Below are 13,659 nucleotides of genomic sequence, written 5' to 3'. Positions count from 1 at the left end.
TTCGATTGGCCGAGGTGACCACCTTGGCTTTTGTCAAGAGAGTTGTAAGTAGGGTGCAAGATCGCCTACGGCCACATCACCCTGAATGCGCTCGATCTCGTCTGATATCGGATGCTAAGCAGTGTCGGGCCTGGTTAGTACCTGGATGGCAGACCGCCTGTGAATACCAGGTGCCGTAGGATTTTTTCCATTATGTTGTTGGCTTTGGCGACCTGCTGTATTTTTCCTCTCGATTGCCCGAGGTGACCACCTTGGCTTTTGTCAAGAGAGTTGTAAGTAGGGTGCAAGATCGCCTACGGCCACATCACCCTGAATGCGCTCGATCTCGTCTGATATCGGATGCTAAGCAGGGTCTGGCCTGGTCAGTACCTGGATGGGAGACCGCCTGGGAATACCAGGTGCCGTAGGCTTTTTTCCATTATGTTGTTGGCTTTGGCGACCTGCTGTATTTTTCCTCTCGATTGCCCGAGGTGACCACCTTGGCTTTTTTCAAGAGAGTTGTAAGTAGGGTGCAAGATCGCCTGCGGCCACATCACCCTGAATGCGCTCCATCTCGTCTGATCTCGGATGCTAAGCAGGGTCGGGCCTGGTTAGTACCTGGATGGGAGACCGCCTGGGAATACCAGGTGCCGTAGGCTTTTTTCCATTATGTTGTTGGCTTTGGCGACCTGCTGTATTTTTCCTCTCGATTGCCCGAGGTGACCACCTTGGCTTTTGTCAAGAGAGTTGTAAGTAGGGTGCAAGATCGCCTACGGCCACATCACCCTTAAAGCGCTCGATCTCGTCTGATCTCGGATGATAAGCAGGGTCGGGCCTGGTTAGTACCTGGATGCGAGACCGCCTGGGAATACCAGGTGCCGTAGGCTTTTTTCCATTATGTTGTTGGCTTTGGCGACCTGCTGTATTTTTCCTCTCGATTGCCCGAGGTGACCACCTTGGCTTTTGTCAAGAGAGTTGTAAGTAGGGTGCAAGATCGCCTGCGGCCACATCACCCTGAATGCGCTCGATCTCGTCTGATCTCGGTTGCTAAGCAGGGTCGGGCCTGGTTAGTACCTGGATGGGAGACCGCCTGGGAATACCAGGTGCCGTAGGTTTTTTTCCATTATGTTGTTGGCTTTGGCAACCTGCTGTATTTTTCCTCTCGATTGCCCGAGGTGACCACCTTGACTTTTGTCAAGAGAGTTGTAAGTAGGGTGCAAGACCGCCTATGGCCACATCACCCTGGATTCGCTCGATCTCGTCTGATCTCGGATGCTAAGCAGGGTCGTTCCTGGTTAGTACCTGGATGGGAGAACGCCTGGGAATACCAGGTGCCGTAGGCTTTTTTCCATTATGTTGTTGGCTTTGGCGACCTGCTGTATTTTTCCTCTCGATTGCCCGAGGTGACCACCTTGGCTTTTGTCAAGAGAGTTGTAAGTATGGTGCAAGATCGCTTACTGCCACATCACCCTTAATGCGCTCGATCTCGTCTGATCTCGGATGCTAAGCAGGGTCGGGCCTGGTTAGTACCTGGATGGGAGACCACCTGAGAATACTAGGTGCCGTAGGCTTTTTTCCATTATGTTGTTGGCTTTGGCGACCTGCTGTATTTTTCCTCTCCATTGCCCGAGGTGACCACCTTGGCTTTTGTCAAGAGAGTTGTAAGTAGGGTGCAAGATCGCCTACTGCCACATCACCCTGAATGCGCTCGATCTCGTCTGATCTCGGATGCTAAGCATGGTCGGGCCTGGTTAGTACCTGGGTGGGAGACCGCCTGGGAATACCAGGTGCCGTAGGCTTTTTTCCATTATGTTGTTGGCTTTGGCGACCTGCTGTATTTTTCCTCTCGATTGCCCGAGGTGACCACCTTGGCTTTTGTCAAGAGAGTTGTAAGTAGGGTGCAAGATCGCCTACGGCCACATCACCCTGAAAGCGCTCGATCTCGTCTGATCTCGGATGCTAAGCAGGGTCGGGGCTGGTTAGTACCTGGATGGGAGACCGCCTGGGAATACCAGGTGCCGTAGGCTTTTTTCCATTATGTTGTTGGCTTTGGCGACCTGCTGTATTTTTCCTCTCGATTGCCCGAGGTGACCACCTTGGCTTTTGTCAAGATAGTTGTAAGTAGAGCGCAAGATCGCCTACGGCCACATCACCCTGAATGCGCTCAATCTCGTCTGATCTCGGATGCTAAGCAGGGTCGGGCCTGGTTAGTACCTGGATGGCAGTCCGCCCGGGAATACCAGATGCCGTAGGCTTTTTTCCATTATGTTGTTGGCTTTGGCGACCTGCTGTATTTTTCCTCTTGGTTGCCCGAGGTGAACACCTTGGCTTTTGTCAAGAGAGTTGTAAGTAGGGTGCAAGATCCCCTACGGCCACATCACCCTGAATGCGCTCGATCTCGTCTGATCTCACATGCTAAGCAGGGTCGGGCCTGGTTAGTACCTGGATGGGAGACCGCTTGGGAATACCAGGTGCCGTAGGCTTTTTTCCATTATGTTGTTGGCTTTGGCGACCTGCTGTATTTTTCCTCTCGATTGCCCGAGGTGACCACCTTGGCTTTTGTCAAGAGAGTTGTAAGTAGGGTGCAAGATCGCCTACGGCCACATCACCCTGAATGCGTTCGATCTCGTCTGATCTCGGATGCTAGGCAGGATCGGGCCTGGTTAGTACCTGGATGGGAGACCGCCTGGGAATACCAGGTGCCGTAGGCTTTTTTCCATTATGTTGTTGGCTTTGGCGACCTGCTGTATTTTTCCTCTCGATTGCCCGAGGTGACCACCTTGGCTTTTGTCAAGAGAGTTGTAAGTAGGGTGCAAGATCCCCTACGGCCACATCACCCTGAATGCGCTCGATCTTGTCTGATCTCAGATGCTAAGCAGGGTCGGGCCTGGTTAGTACCTGGATGGGAGACCGCTTGGGAATACCAGGTGCCGTAGGCTTTTTTCCATTATGTTGTTGGCTTTGGCGACCTGCTGTATTTTTCCTCTCGATTGCCCGAGCTGACCACCTTGGCTTTTGTCAAGAGAGTTGTAAGTAGAGTGCCAGATTGCCATGGCCACATCACCCTGAATGCGCTCGATCTCATCTGATCTCAGATGCTAAGCAGGGTCGGGTCTGGTTAGTACCTGGATGGGAGACCGCCTGGGAATACCAGGTCCCTTAGGCTTTTTTCCATTATGTTGTTGGCTTTGGCGACCTGCTGTATTTTTCCTCTCGATTGCCCGAGGTGACCACCTTGGCTTTTGTCAAGAGAGTTGTAAGTAGGGTGCAAGATCGCCTACAGCCACATAACCCTGAATGCGCTTGATCTCGTCTGATCTCGGATGCTAAGCAGCGTCGGGCCTGGTTAGTACCTGGATGGGAGACCGCCTGGGAATACCAGGTGCCGTAGGCTTTTTTCCATTATGTTGTTGGCTTTGGCGACCTGCTGTATTTTTCCTCTCGATTGCCCGAGGTGACCACCTTGGCTTTTGTCAAGAGAGTTGTAAATATGATGCAAGATCTCCTACGGCTACATCACCCTGAATGCGCTCGATCTCGGATGCTAAGCAGGGTCGGGCCTGGTTAGTACCTGGATGGGAGACCGCCTGGGAATACCAGGTGCCGTAGGCTTTTTTCCATTATGTTGTTGGCTTTGGCGACCTGCTGTATTTTTCCTCTCGATTGCCCGAGGTGACCACCTTGGCTTTTGTCAAAAGAGTTGTAAGTAGGGTGCAAGATTGCCTACGGCCACATCACCCTGAATGCGCTCGATCTTGTCTGATCTCGGATGCTAAGCTGGGTCGGGCCTGGTTAGTACCTGGATGGGAGACCACCTGGGAATACCAGGTGCCGTAGGCTTTTTTCCATTATGTTGTTGGCTTTGGCGACCTGCTGTATTTTTCCTCTCGATTGCCCGAGGTGACCACCTTGGCTTTTGTCAAGAGAGTTGTAAGTAGGGTGCAAGATCGCCTACAGCCACATCACCCTGAATGTGCTCGATCTCGTCTGATCTCGGATGCTAAGCAGGGTCGGGCCTGGTTAGTACCTGGATGGGAGACCGCCTGGGAATACCAGGTGCCGTAGGCTTTTTTCCATTATGTTGTTGGCTTTGGCGACCTGCTGTATTTTTCCTCTCGATTGCCCGAGGTGACCACCTTGGCTTTTGTCAAGAGAGTTGTAAGTAGGGCGCAAGATCGCGAGATCGCAAGATCGCAAGATCGCGAGATCGCCTACGGCCACATCACCCTGAATGCGCTCGATCTCGTCTGATCTCGGATGCTAAGCAGGGTCGGGCCTGGTTAGTACCAGGATGGGAGACCGCCTGGGAATACCAGGTGCAGTAGGCTTTTTTCCATTATGTTGTTGGCTTTGGCGACCTGCTGTATTTTTCCTCTCGATTGCCCGAGGTGACCACCTTGGCTTTTGTCAAGAGAGTTGTAAGTAAGGAGTAAGTTTGCCTACGGCCACATCACCCTGAATGCGCTCGATCTCATCTGATCTCAGATGCTAAGCAGGTTCGGGCCTGGTTAGTACCTGGATGGGAGACCGCCTGGGAATACCAGGTGCCGTAGGCTTTTTTCCATTATGTTGTTGGCTTTGGCGACCTGCTGTATTTTTCCTCTCGATTGCCCGAGGTGACCACCTTGGCTTTTGTCAAGAGAGTTGTAAGTAGGGTGCAAGATCGCCTACGGCCACATCACCCTGAATGCGCTCGATCTCGTCTGATCTCGGATGCTAAGCAGGGTCAGGCCTGGTTAGTACCTGGATGGGAGACCGCCTGGGAGTACCAGGTGCCGTAGGCTTTTTTCCATTATGTTGTTGGCTTTGGCGACCTGCTGTATTTTTCCTCTCCATTACCCGAGGTGACGACCTTGGCTTTTGTCAAGAGAGTTGTAAGTAGGGTGCAAGATTGCCTACGGCCACATCACCCTGAATGCGCTCAATCTCATCTGATCTCGGATGCTAAGCAGGGTCGGGCCTGGTTAGTACCTGAATGGGAGACCGCCAGGAATACCAGGTGCCGTAAGTTTTTTTCCATTACGTTGTTGGCTTTGGTGACCTGCTGTATTTTTACTCTCGATTACCCGAGGTGACCACCTTGGCTTTTGTCAAGAGAGTTGTAAGTAGGGTGCAAGATCACCTACGGCCACATCACCCTGAATGCGCTCGATTTCGTCTGATCTCGGATGCTAAGCAGGGTCGGGCCTGGTTAGTACCTGGATGGGAGACCGCCTGGGAATACCAGGTGCTGTAGGCTTTTTTCCATTATGTTGTTGGCTTAGGCAACCTGCTGTATTTTTCCTCTCGATTGCCCGAGGTGACCACCTTGGCTTTTGTCAAGAGAGTTGTAAGTAGGGTGCAAGATCGCCTATGGCCACATCACCCTGAATGCGCTCGATCTCGTCTGATCTCGGATGCTAAGCAGGGACGGGCCTGGTTAGTACCTGGATGGGAGACCGCCTGGGAATACCAGGTGCCGTAGGCTTTTTTCCATTATGTTGTTGGCTTTGGCGACCTGCTGTATTTTTTCCTCTCGATTGCCCGAGGTGACCACCTTGGCTTTTGTCAAGAGAGTTGTAAGTAGGGTGCAAGATCGCCTACGGCCACATCACCCTGAATGCGCTCGATCTCGTCTGATCTCGGATGCTAAGCAGGGTCGGGCCTGGTTAGTACCTGGATGGGAGACCGCCTGGGAATACCAGGTGCCGTAGGCTTTTTTCCATTATGTTGTTGGCTTTGGCGACCTGCTGTATTTTTCCTCTCGATTGCCCGAGGTTACCACCTTGGCTTTTGTCAAGAGAGTTGTAAGTAGGGTGCAAGATCGCCTATGGCCACATCACCCTGAATGCGCTCGATCTTGTCTGATCTCGGATGCTAAGCAGGGTCGGGCCTGGTTAGTACCTGGATGGGAGACCGCCTGGGAATACCAGGTGCCGTAGGCTTTTTTCCATTATTTTGTTGGCTTTGGCGACCTGCTGTATTTTTCCTCTCGATTGCCCGAGGTGACCACCTTGGCTTTTGTCAAGAGAGTTGTAGGTAGGGTGCAAGATCGCCTACGGCCACATCACCCTGAATGCGCTCGATCTCATCTGATCTCGGATGATAAGCAGGGTCGGGCCTGGTTAGTAACTGGATCGGAGACCGCCTTGGAATACCAGGTGCCATAGGCTATTTTCCATTATGTTGTTGGCTTTGGCGACCTGCTGTATTTTTCCCTCTCGATTGCCCGAGGTGACCACCTTGGCTTTTGTCAAGAGAGTTGTAAGTAGGGTGCAAGATCGCCTACGGCCACATCACCCTGAATGCGCTCGATCTCGTCTGATCTCGGATGCTAAGCAGGGTTGGGCCTGGTTAGTACCTGGATGGGAGACCGCCTGGGAATACCAGGTGCCGTAGGCTTTTTTCCATTATGTTGTTGGCTTTGGCGACCTGCTGTATTTTTCCTCTCGCTTGCCCGAGATTACCACCTCGGCTTTTGTCAAGAGAGTTGTAAGTAGGGTGCAAGATCGCCTACGGCCACATCACCCTGAATGCGCTCGATCTCGTCTGATCTCGGATGCTAAGCAGGGTCGGGCCTGGTTAGTACCTGGATGGGAGACCGCCTGGGAATACCAGATGTCGTAGGCTTTTTTCCAGTATGTTGTTGGCTTTGGCGACCTGCTGTATTTTTCTTCTCGATTGCCCGAGGTGACCACCTTGGCTTTTGTCAAGAGAGTTGTAAGTAGGGTGCAAGATCGCTTACGGCCACATCACCCTGAATGCACTCGATCTCGTCTGATCTCGGATGATAAGCAGGGTCGGGCCTGGTTAGTATCTGGATGGGAGACCGCCTGGGAATACCAGGTGCCGTAGGCTTTTTTCCATTATGTTGTTGGCTTTGGCGACCTGCTGTATTTTTCCTCTCGATAGCCCGAGGTGACCACCTTGGCTTTTGTCAAGAGAGTTGTAAGTAGGGTGCAATGCCGCCTACGGCCACATCACCCTGAATGTGCTCGATCTCGTCTGATCTCGGATGCTAAGCAGGGTCGGGCCTGGTTAGTACCTGGATGGGAGACCGCCTGGGAATACCAGGTGCCGTAGGCTTTTTACCATTATGTTGTTGGCTTTGGCGACCTGCTGTATTTTTCCTCTCGATTGCCCGAGGTGACCACCTTGGCTTTTGTCAAGAGAGTTGTAAGTAGGGTGCAGGATCGCCTACGGCCATATCACCCTGAATGTGCTCAATCTCGTCTGATCTTGGATGCTAAGCAGGGTCTGGCCTGGTTAGTACCTGGATGGGAGACCGCCTGGGAATACCAGGTGCCGTAGGCTTTTTTCCATTATGTTGTTGGCTTTGGCGACCTGCTGTATTTTTCCTCTCGATTGCCCGAGGTGACCACCTTGGCTTTTGTCAAGAGAGTTGTAAGTAGGGTGCAAGATCGCCTACGGCCACATCACCCTGAATGCGCTCGATCTCGTCTGAACTCGGATGCTAAGCAGGGTTGGGCCTGGTTAGTACCTGGATGGGAGACCGCCTGGGAATACCAGGTGCCGTAGGCTTTTTTCCATTATGTTGTTGGCTTTGGCGACCTGCTGTATTTTTCCTCTCGATTGCCCGAGGTGACCACCTTGGCTTTTGTCAAGAGAGTTGTAAGTAGGGTGCAGGATCGCCTACGGCCATATCACCCTGAATGTGCTCAATCTCGTCTGATCTTGGATGCTAAGCAGGGTCTGGCCTGGTTAGTACCTGGATGGGAGACCGTCTGGGAATACCAGGTGCCGTAGGCTTTTTTCCATTATGTTGTTGGCTTTGGCGACCTGCTGTATTTTTCCTCTCGATTGCCCGAGGTGACCACCTTGGCTTTTGTCAAGAGAGTTGTAAGTAGGGTGCAAGATTGCCTACGGCCACATCACCCTGAATGCGCTCGATCTCGTCTGAACTCGGATGCTAAGCAGGGTTGGGCCTGGTTAGTACCTGGATGGGAGACCGCCTGGGAATACCAGGTGCCGTAGGCTTTTTTCCATTATGTTGTTGGCTTTGGCGACCTGCTGTATTTTTCCTCTCGATTGCCCGAGGTGACCACCTTGGCTTTTGTCAAGAGAGTTGTAAGTAGGGTGCAAGATCGCCTACGGCCACATCACCCTGAATGCGCTCGATCTCGTCTGATCTCGGATGCTAAGCAGGGTTGGGCCTGGTTAGTACCTGCATGGGAGACCGCCTGGGAATACCAGGTGCCGTAGGCTTTTTTCCATTATGTTGTTGGCTTTGGCGACCTGCTGTATTTTTCCTCTCGATTGCCCGAGGTGACCACCTTGGCTTTTGTCAAGAGAGTTGTAAGTAGGGTGCAAGATCGCCTACGGCCACATCACCCTGAATGCGCTCAATATCATCTGATCTCGGATGCTAAGCAGGGTAGGGCATGGTTAGTACCTGGATGGGAGACCGCCTGGGAATACCATGTGCCGTAGGCTTTTTTCCATTATGTTGTTGGCTTTGGTGACCTGCTGTATTTTTCCTCATGATTGCCCGAGGTGACCACCTTGGCTTTTGTCAAGAGAGTTGTAAGTAGGGTGCAAGATCGCCTACGGCCACATCACCCTGAATGCGCTCGATCTTGTCTGATCTCGGACGCTAAGCAGGGTCGGGCCTGGTTAGAACCTGGATGGGAGACCGCCTGGGAATACCAGGTGCCGTAGGCTTTTTTCCATTATGTTGTTGGCTTTGGCGACCTGCTGTATTTTTCCTTTCCATTGCCCGAGGTGACCACCTTGGCTTTTGTCAAGAGAGTTGTAAGTAGGGTGCAAGATCGCCTATGGCCACATCACCCTGAATGCGCTCGATCTCGTCGGATGATAAGCAGGGTCGGGCCTGGTTAGTACCTGCATGGGAGACCGCCTGGGAATACCAGGTGCCGTAGGCTTTTTTCCATTATGTTGTTGGCTTTGGCGACCTGCTGTATTTTTCCTCTCGATTGCCTGAGGTGACCACCTTGGCTTTTGTCAAGAGAGTTGTAAGTAGGGTGCAAGATTGCCTACGGCCAAATCACCCTGAATGCGCTCGATCGCGTCTGATCTCGGATGCTAAGCAGGGTCGGGCCTGGTTAGTACCTGGAAGGGAGACCGCTTGGGATTACCAGGTGCCGTAGGCTTTTTTCCATTATGTTGTTGGCTTTGGCGACCTGCTGTATTTTTCCTCTCGATTGCCCGAGGTGACCACCTTGGCTTTTGTCAAGAGAGTTGTAAGTAGAGCGCAAGATCGCCTACGGCCACATCACCCTGAATGCGCTCGATCTCGTCTGATCTGGGATGCTAAACAGGGTCGGGCCTGGTTAGTACCTGGATGGGAGACGGCCTGGGAATACCAGGTGCCGTAGGCTTTTTTCCATTATGTTGTTGGCTTTGGCGACCTGCTGTATTTTTCCTCTCCATTGCCCGAGGTGACCACCTTGGCTTTTGTCAAGAGAGTTGTAAGTAGGGTGCAGGATCGCCTACGGCCACATCACCCTGAATGCGCTCGATCTCGTCTGATCTCGGATGCTAAGCAGGGTCGGGCCTGGTTAGTACCTGGATGGGAGACCGCCTGGGAATACCAGGTGCCGTAGGCTTTATTCGATTATGTTGTTGGCTTTGGCGACCTGCTGTATTTTTCCTCTCGATTGCCCAAGGTGACCATCTTGGCTTTTGTCAAGAGAGTTGTAAGTAGGGGGCAAGATCGCCTACGGCCACATCACCCTGAATGCGCTCGATATCATCTGATCTCGGATGCTAAGCAGGGTAGGGCATGGTTAGTACCTGGATGGGAGACCGCCTGGGAATACCATGTGCCGTAGGCTTTTTTCCATTATGTTGTTGGCTTTGGCGACCTGCTGTATTTTTCCTCTCGATTGCCCGAGGTGACCACCTTGGCTTTTGTCAAGAGAGTTGTAAGTAGGGTGCAAGATCGCCTACGGCCACATCACCCTGAATGCGCTCGATCTCGTCTGATGTCGGATGCTAAGCAGGGTCGGGCCTGGTTAGTACCTGCATGGGAGACCACCTGGGAATACCAGGTGCCGTAGGCTTTTGGCCATTATGTTGTTGGCTTTGGCGACCTGCTGTATTTTTCCTCTCGCTTGCCCGAGGTGACCACCTTGGCTTTTGTCAAGAGAGTTGTAAGTAGGGTGCAAGATCGCCTACGGCCACATCACCCTAAATGCGCTCGATCTCGTCTGATCTCGGATGCTAAGCAGGGTCGGGCCTGGTTAGTACCTGGATGGGAGACCGCCTGGAAATAGCAGGTGCCGTAGGCTTTTTTCCATTATGTTGTTGGCTTTGGCGACCTGCTGTATTTTTCCTCTCGATTGCCCGAGGTGACCACCTTGGCTTTTGTCAAGAGAGTTGTAAGTAGGGTGCAAGATCGCCTACAGCCACATCACCCCTTATGCGCTCGATCTCGTCTGATCTCGGATGCTAAGCAGGGTCGGGCTTGGTTAATACCTGGATGGGAGACCGCCTGGGAATACCAGGTGCCGTAGGCTTTTTTCCATTATGTTGTTGGCTTTGGCGACCTGCTGTATTTTTCCTCTCGATTGCCCGAGGTGACCACCTTGGCTTTTGTCAAGAGAGTTGTAAGTAGAGCGAAAGATCGCCTACGGCCACATCACCCTGAATGCGCTCGATCTCGTCTGATCTGGGATGCTAAACAGGGTCGGGCCTGGTTAGTACCTGGATGGGAGACGGCCTGGGAATACCAGGTGCCGTAGGCTTTTTTCCATTATGTTGTTGGCTTTGGCGACCTGCTGTATTTTTCCTCTCCATTGCCCGAGGTGACCACCTTGGCTTTTGTCAAGAGAGTTGTAAGTAGGGTGCAGGATCACCTACGGCCACATCACCCTGAATGCGCTCGATCTCGTCTGATCTCGGATGCTAAGCAGGGTCGGGCCTGGTTAGTACCTGGATGGGAGACCGCCTGGGAATACCAGGTGCCGTAGGCTTTTTTCCATTATGTTGTTGGCTTTGGCGACCTGCTGTATTTTTCCTCTCGATTGCCCAAGGTGACCATCTTGGCTTTTGTCAAGAGAGTTGTAAGTAGGGGGCAAGATCGCCTACGGCCACATCACCCTGAATGCGCTCGATCTCGTCTGATGTCGGATGCTAAGCAGGGTCGGGCCTGGTTAGTACCTGCATGGGAGACTGCCTGGGAATACCAGGTGCCGTAGGCTTTTGGCCATTATGTTGTTGGCTTTGGCGACCTGCTGTATTTTTCCTCTCGCTTGCCCGAGGTGACCACCTTGGCTTTTGTCAAGAGAGTTGTAAGTAGGGTGCAAGATCGCCTATGGCCACATCACCCTAAATGCGCTCGATCTCGTCTGATCTCGGATGCTAAGCAGGGTCGGGCCTGGTTAGTACCTGGATGGGAGACCGCCTGGAAATAGCAGGTGCCGTAGGCTTTTTTCCATTATGTTGTTGGCTTTGGCGACCTGCTGTATTTTTCCTCTCGATTGCCCGAGGTGACCACCTTGGCTTTTGTCAAGAGAGTTGTAAGTAGGGTGCAAGATCGCCTACAGCCACATCACCCCTTATGCGCTCGATCTCGTCTGATCTCGGATGCTAAGCAGGGTCGGGCTTGGTTAATACCTGGATGGGAGACCGCCTGGGAATACCAGGTGCCGTAGGCTTTTTTCCATTATGTTGTTGGCTTTGGCGACCTGCTGTATTTTTCCTCTCGATTGCCCGAGGTGACCACCTTGGCTTTTGTCAAGAGAGTTGTAAGTAGGGTGCAAGATCGCCTACGGCCACATCACCCTGAATGCACTCGATCTCGTCTGATCTCGGATGCTAAGCAGGGTCGGGCCTGGTTAATACCTGGATGGGAGACCGCCTGGGAATACCAGGTGCAGTAGGCTTTTTTCCATTATGTTGTTGGCTTTGGCGACCTGCTGTATTTTTCCTCTCGATTGCCTGAGGTGACCACCTTGGCTTTTGTCAAGAAAGTTGTAAGTAGGGGGCAAGATCGCCTACGGCCACATCACCCTTAATGCGCTCGATCTCGTCTGATCTCGGATGCTAAGCAGGGTCGGGCCTGGTTAGTACCTGGATGGGAGACCGCCTGGGAATACCAGGTGCCGTAGGCTTTTTTCCATTATGTTGTTGGCTTTGGCGACCTGCTGTATTTTTCCTCTCGATTGCCCGAGGTGACCATCTTGGCTTTTGTCAAGAGAGTTGTAAGTAGGGTGCAAGATTGCCTACGGCCACATCACCCTGAGTGCGCTCGATCTCGTCTGATCTTGGATGCTAAGCAGATTCAGGCCTGGTTAGTACCTGGATGGGAGACCGCCTGGGAATACCAGGTGCTGTAGGCTTTTTTCCATTATGTTGTTGGCTTTGGCGACCTGCTGTATTTTTTCTCTCGTTTGCTCGAGGTGACCACCTCGGCTATTGTCAAGAGAGTTGTAAGTAGGGTGCAAGATCGCCTACGGCCACATCACCCTGAATGCGCTCGATCTCGTCTGATCTCGGATGCTAAGCAGGGTCGGGCCTGGTTAGTACCCGGATGGGAGACCGCCTTGGAATACCAGGTGCCGTAGGCTTTTTTCCATTATGTTGTTGGCTTTGGCGACCTGCTGTATTTTTCTTTTCGATTGCCCGAGGTGACCACCTTGGCTTTTGTCAAGAGAGTTGTAAGTAGGGTGCAAGGTCGCCTACGGCCACATCACCCTGAATGCGCTCGATCTCATCTGATCTCGGATGCTAAGCAGGGTCGGGCCTGGTTAGTACCTGGATGGGAGACCGCCTGTTAATACCAGGTGCCGTAGGCTTTTTTCCATTATGTTGTTGGCTTTGGCGACCTGCTGTATTTTTCTTTTCGATTGCCCGAGGTGACCACCTTGGCTTTTGTCAAGAGAGTTGTAAGTAGGGGTCAAGGTCGCCTACGACCACATCACCCTGAATGCGCTCGATCTTGTCTGATCTCGGATGCTAAGCAGGGTCGGGCCTGGTTAGTACCTGGATGGCAGACCGCCTGGGAATACCAGGTGCCATAGGCTTTTTTCCATTATGTTGTTGGCTTTGGCGACCTGCTGTATTTTTCCTCTCGATTGCCCAAGGTGACCACCTTGGCTTTTGTCAAGAGAGTTGTAAGTAGGTTGCAAGATCGCTTACGGCCACATCACCCTGAATGCGCTTGATTTCGTCTGATCTCGGATGCTAAGCAGGGTCGGGCCTGGTTAGTACCTGGATGGGAGACTGCCTGGGAATACCAGGTGCCGTAGGCTTTTTTCCATTATGTTGTTGGCTTTGGCGACCTGCTGTATTTTTCCTCTCGATTGCCCGAGGTGACCACCTTGGCTTTTGTCAAGAGAGTTGTAAGTAGGATGCAAGATCACCTACGGCCAAATCACCCTGAATGCGCTTGATCTCGTCTGATCTCGGTTGCTAAGCAGGGTTGGGCCTGGTTAGTACCTGGATGGGAGACCACCTGGGAATACCAGGTGCCGTAGGCTTTTTTCCATTATGTTGTTGGCTTTGGCGACCTGCCGTATTTTTCCACTCGATTGCCCGAGGTGACCACCTTGGCTTTTGTCAAGAGAGTTGTAAGTAGGGTGCCAGATCGCCTACGGCCACATCACCCTGAGTGCGCTCGATCACGTCTGATCTCGCATGCTAAGCAGGTTCGGGCCTGGTTAGTACCTGGATGGGAGACCGCCTGGGAATACCAGGTGCCGTAGGCTTTTTTCCATT

At 52.4% G+C, this 13,659-nt stretch overlaps 1 long non-coding RNA gene, 30 other non-coding genes and 30 pseudogenes across 31 annotated transcripts in view; 60 read left to right on the top strand and 1 right to left on the bottom strand.

The window, feature by feature from the left end:
• LOC143976057 (uncharacterized) overlaps positions 1–13,659 on the bottom strand; it is a 111,208-nt gene that overhangs the window by 49,476 nt on the left and 48,073 nt on the right. The window lies entirely within an intron of this gene.
• On the top strand, positions 64–182 carry LOC143979172 (5S ribosomal RNA; annotated as a pseudogene).
• On the top strand, positions 292–410 carry LOC143978087 (5S ribosomal RNA; annotated as a pseudogene).
• LOC143977472 (5S ribosomal RNA) lies at positions 520–638 on the top strand. The gene has a single exon (XR_013273748.1). It is a non-coding gene; the product is annotated as a 5S ribosomal RNA (ribosomal RNA).
• Positions 748–866, top strand: LOC143977654 (5S ribosomal RNA; annotated as a pseudogene).
• LOC143976760 (5S ribosomal RNA) lies at positions 976–1,094 on the top strand. The gene has a single exon (XR_013273055.1). It is a non-coding gene; the product is annotated as a 5S ribosomal RNA (ribosomal RNA).
• On the top strand, positions 1,204–1,322 carry LOC143978701 (5S ribosomal RNA; annotated as a pseudogene).
• On the top strand, positions 1,432–1,550 carry LOC143978597 (5S ribosomal RNA; annotated as a pseudogene).
• LOC143977657 (5S ribosomal RNA) lies at positions 1,660–1,778 on the top strand (annotated as a pseudogene).
• On the top strand, positions 1,888–2,006 carry LOC143976777 (5S ribosomal RNA). The gene has a single exon (XR_013273071.1). It is a non-coding gene; the product is annotated as a 5S ribosomal RNA (ribosomal RNA).
• LOC143979029 (5S ribosomal RNA) lies at positions 2,116–2,234 on the top strand (annotated as a pseudogene).
• LOC143978088 (5S ribosomal RNA) lies at positions 2,344–2,462 on the top strand (annotated as a pseudogene).
• On the top strand, positions 2,572–2,690 carry LOC143978187 (5S ribosomal RNA; annotated as a pseudogene).
• Positions 2,800–2,918, top strand: LOC143978309 (5S ribosomal RNA; annotated as a pseudogene).
• Positions 3,027–3,145, top strand: LOC143979606 (5S ribosomal RNA; annotated as a pseudogene).
• LOC143978963 (5S ribosomal RNA) lies at positions 3,255–3,373 on the top strand (annotated as a pseudogene).
• LOC143979219 (5S ribosomal RNA) lies at positions 3,483–3,591 on the top strand (annotated as a pseudogene).
• LOC143976981 (5S ribosomal RNA) lies at positions 3,701–3,819 on the top strand. The gene has a single exon (XR_013273270.1). It is a non-coding gene; the product is annotated as a 5S ribosomal RNA (ribosomal RNA).
• LOC143976929 (5S ribosomal RNA) lies at positions 3,929–4,047 on the top strand. Its single transcript, XR_013273220.1, has one exon. It is a non-coding gene; the product is annotated as a 5S ribosomal RNA (ribosomal RNA).
• Positions 4,189–4,307, top strand: LOC143976444 (5S ribosomal RNA). The gene has a single exon (XR_013272752.1). It is a non-coding gene; the product is annotated as a 5S ribosomal RNA (ribosomal RNA).
• Positions 4,417–4,535, top strand: LOC143977189 (5S ribosomal RNA). Its single transcript, XR_013273472.1, has one exon. It is a non-coding gene; the product is annotated as a 5S ribosomal RNA (ribosomal RNA).
• Positions 4,645–4,763, top strand: LOC143976799 (5S ribosomal RNA). The gene has a single exon (XR_013273093.1). It is a non-coding gene; the product is annotated as a 5S ribosomal RNA (ribosomal RNA).
• Positions 4,873–4,990, top strand: LOC143979285 (5S ribosomal RNA; annotated as a pseudogene).
• LOC143976890 (5S ribosomal RNA) lies at positions 5,100–5,218 on the top strand. Its single transcript, XR_013273181.1, has one exon. It is a non-coding gene; the product is annotated as a 5S ribosomal RNA (ribosomal RNA).
• LOC143980117 (5S ribosomal RNA) lies at positions 5,328–5,446 on the top strand. Its single transcript, XR_013274260.1, has one exon. It is a non-coding gene; the product is annotated as a 5S ribosomal RNA (ribosomal RNA).
• Positions 5,557–5,675, top strand: LOC143977205 (5S ribosomal RNA). Its single transcript, XR_013273488.1, has one exon. It is a non-coding gene; the product is annotated as a 5S ribosomal RNA (ribosomal RNA).
• LOC143976706 (5S ribosomal RNA) lies at positions 5,785–5,903 on the top strand. The gene has a single exon (XR_013273002.1). It is a non-coding gene; the product is annotated as a 5S ribosomal RNA (ribosomal RNA).
• LOC143979176 (5S ribosomal RNA) lies at positions 6,013–6,131 on the top strand (annotated as a pseudogene).
• LOC143976413 (5S ribosomal RNA) lies at positions 6,242–6,360 on the top strand. The gene has a single exon (XR_013272721.1). It is a non-coding gene; the product is annotated as a 5S ribosomal RNA (ribosomal RNA).
• On the top strand, positions 6,470–6,588 carry LOC143977064 (5S ribosomal RNA). Its single transcript, XR_013273350.1, has one exon. It is a non-coding gene; the product is annotated as a 5S ribosomal RNA (ribosomal RNA).
• LOC143976666 (5S ribosomal RNA) lies at positions 6,698–6,816 on the top strand. Its single transcript, XR_013272963.1, has one exon. It is a non-coding gene; the product is annotated as a 5S ribosomal RNA (ribosomal RNA).
• Positions 6,926–7,044, top strand: LOC143979357 (5S ribosomal RNA). Its single transcript, XR_013274034.1, has one exon. It is a non-coding gene; the product is annotated as a 5S ribosomal RNA (ribosomal RNA).
• Positions 7,154–7,272, top strand: LOC143977072 (5S ribosomal RNA). The gene has a single exon (XR_013273357.1). It is a non-coding gene; the product is annotated as a 5S ribosomal RNA (ribosomal RNA).
• LOC143976674 (5S ribosomal RNA) lies at positions 7,382–7,500 on the top strand. Its single transcript, XR_013272971.1, has one exon. It is a non-coding gene; the product is annotated as a 5S ribosomal RNA (ribosomal RNA).
• LOC143977332 (5S ribosomal RNA) lies at positions 7,610–7,728 on the top strand. Its single transcript, XR_013273617.1, has one exon. It is a non-coding gene; the product is annotated as a 5S ribosomal RNA (ribosomal RNA).
• On the top strand, positions 7,838–7,956 carry LOC143976557 (5S ribosomal RNA). Its single transcript, XR_013272860.1, has one exon. It is a non-coding gene; the product is annotated as a 5S ribosomal RNA (ribosomal RNA).
• On the top strand, positions 8,066–8,184 carry LOC143979020 (5S ribosomal RNA). The gene has a single exon (XR_013274000.1). It is a non-coding gene; the product is annotated as a 5S ribosomal RNA (ribosomal RNA).
• Positions 8,294–8,412, top strand: LOC143977961 (5S ribosomal RNA; annotated as a pseudogene).
• LOC143977797 (5S ribosomal RNA) lies at positions 8,522–8,640 on the top strand (annotated as a pseudogene).
• LOC143979593 (5S ribosomal RNA) lies at positions 8,750–8,861 on the top strand (annotated as a pseudogene).
• LOC143978025 (5S ribosomal RNA) lies at positions 8,971–9,089 on the top strand (annotated as a pseudogene).
• On the top strand, positions 9,199–9,317 carry LOC143978588 (5S ribosomal RNA; annotated as a pseudogene).
• LOC143977194 (5S ribosomal RNA) lies at positions 9,427–9,545 on the top strand. Its single transcript, XR_013273477.1, has one exon. It is a non-coding gene; the product is annotated as a 5S ribosomal RNA (ribosomal RNA).
• On the top strand, positions 9,655–9,773 carry LOC143976807 (5S ribosomal RNA). The gene has a single exon (XR_013273101.1). It is a non-coding gene; the product is annotated as a 5S ribosomal RNA (ribosomal RNA).
• Positions 9,883–10,001, top strand: LOC143977185 (5S ribosomal RNA). Its single transcript, XR_013273468.1, has one exon. It is a non-coding gene; the product is annotated as a 5S ribosomal RNA (ribosomal RNA).
• Positions 10,111–10,229, top strand: LOC143977946 (5S ribosomal RNA; annotated as a pseudogene).
• On the top strand, positions 10,339–10,457 carry LOC143978919 (5S ribosomal RNA; annotated as a pseudogene).
• Positions 10,567–10,685, top strand: LOC143978587 (5S ribosomal RNA; annotated as a pseudogene).
• Positions 10,795–10,913, top strand: LOC143979928 (5S ribosomal RNA). Its single transcript, XR_013274139.1, has one exon. It is a non-coding gene; the product is annotated as a 5S ribosomal RNA (ribosomal RNA).
• Positions 11,023–11,141, top strand: LOC143977967 (5S ribosomal RNA; annotated as a pseudogene).
• LOC143978221 (5S ribosomal RNA) lies at positions 11,251–11,369 on the top strand (annotated as a pseudogene).
• On the top strand, positions 11,479–11,597 carry LOC143978917 (5S ribosomal RNA; annotated as a pseudogene).
• Positions 11,707–11,825, top strand: LOC143977054 (5S ribosomal RNA). The gene has a single exon (XR_013273340.1). It is a non-coding gene; the product is annotated as a 5S ribosomal RNA (ribosomal RNA).
• LOC143979288 (5S ribosomal RNA) lies at positions 11,935–12,053 on the top strand. Its single transcript, XR_013274027.1, has one exon. It is a non-coding gene; the product is annotated as a 5S ribosomal RNA (ribosomal RNA).
• LOC143979153 (5S ribosomal RNA) lies at positions 12,163–12,281 on the top strand (annotated as a pseudogene).
• Positions 12,391–12,509, top strand: LOC143976378 (5S ribosomal RNA). The gene has a single exon (XR_013272687.1). It is a non-coding gene; the product is annotated as a 5S ribosomal RNA (ribosomal RNA).
• On the top strand, positions 12,619–12,737 carry LOC143977164 (5S ribosomal RNA). The gene has a single exon (XR_013273449.1). It is a non-coding gene; the product is annotated as a 5S ribosomal RNA (ribosomal RNA).
• On the top strand, positions 12,847–12,965 carry LOC143978657 (5S ribosomal RNA; annotated as a pseudogene).
• Positions 13,075–13,193, top strand: LOC143977743 (5S ribosomal RNA; annotated as a pseudogene).
• On the top strand, positions 13,303–13,421 carry LOC143976813 (5S ribosomal RNA). The gene has a single exon (XR_013273107.1). It is a non-coding gene; the product is annotated as a 5S ribosomal RNA (ribosomal RNA).
• On the top strand, positions 13,531–13,649 carry LOC143977833 (5S ribosomal RNA; annotated as a pseudogene).

Source organism: Lithobates pipiens, unplaced genomic scaffold (assembly GCF_037356315.1).
Source record: "Lithobates pipiens isolate NorthernLeopardFrog02 unplaced genomic scaffold, aLitPip1_a1.2 Scaffold_13, whole genome shotgun sequence".
Classification (NCBI taxonomy): domain Eukaryota; kingdom Metazoa; phylum Chordata; class Amphibia; order Anura; family Ranidae; genus Lithobates; species Lithobates pipiens.
The sequence above is the reverse complement of the archived record's forward strand: the minus strand, read 5'-3'. Positions and strand labels throughout refer to the sequence as shown.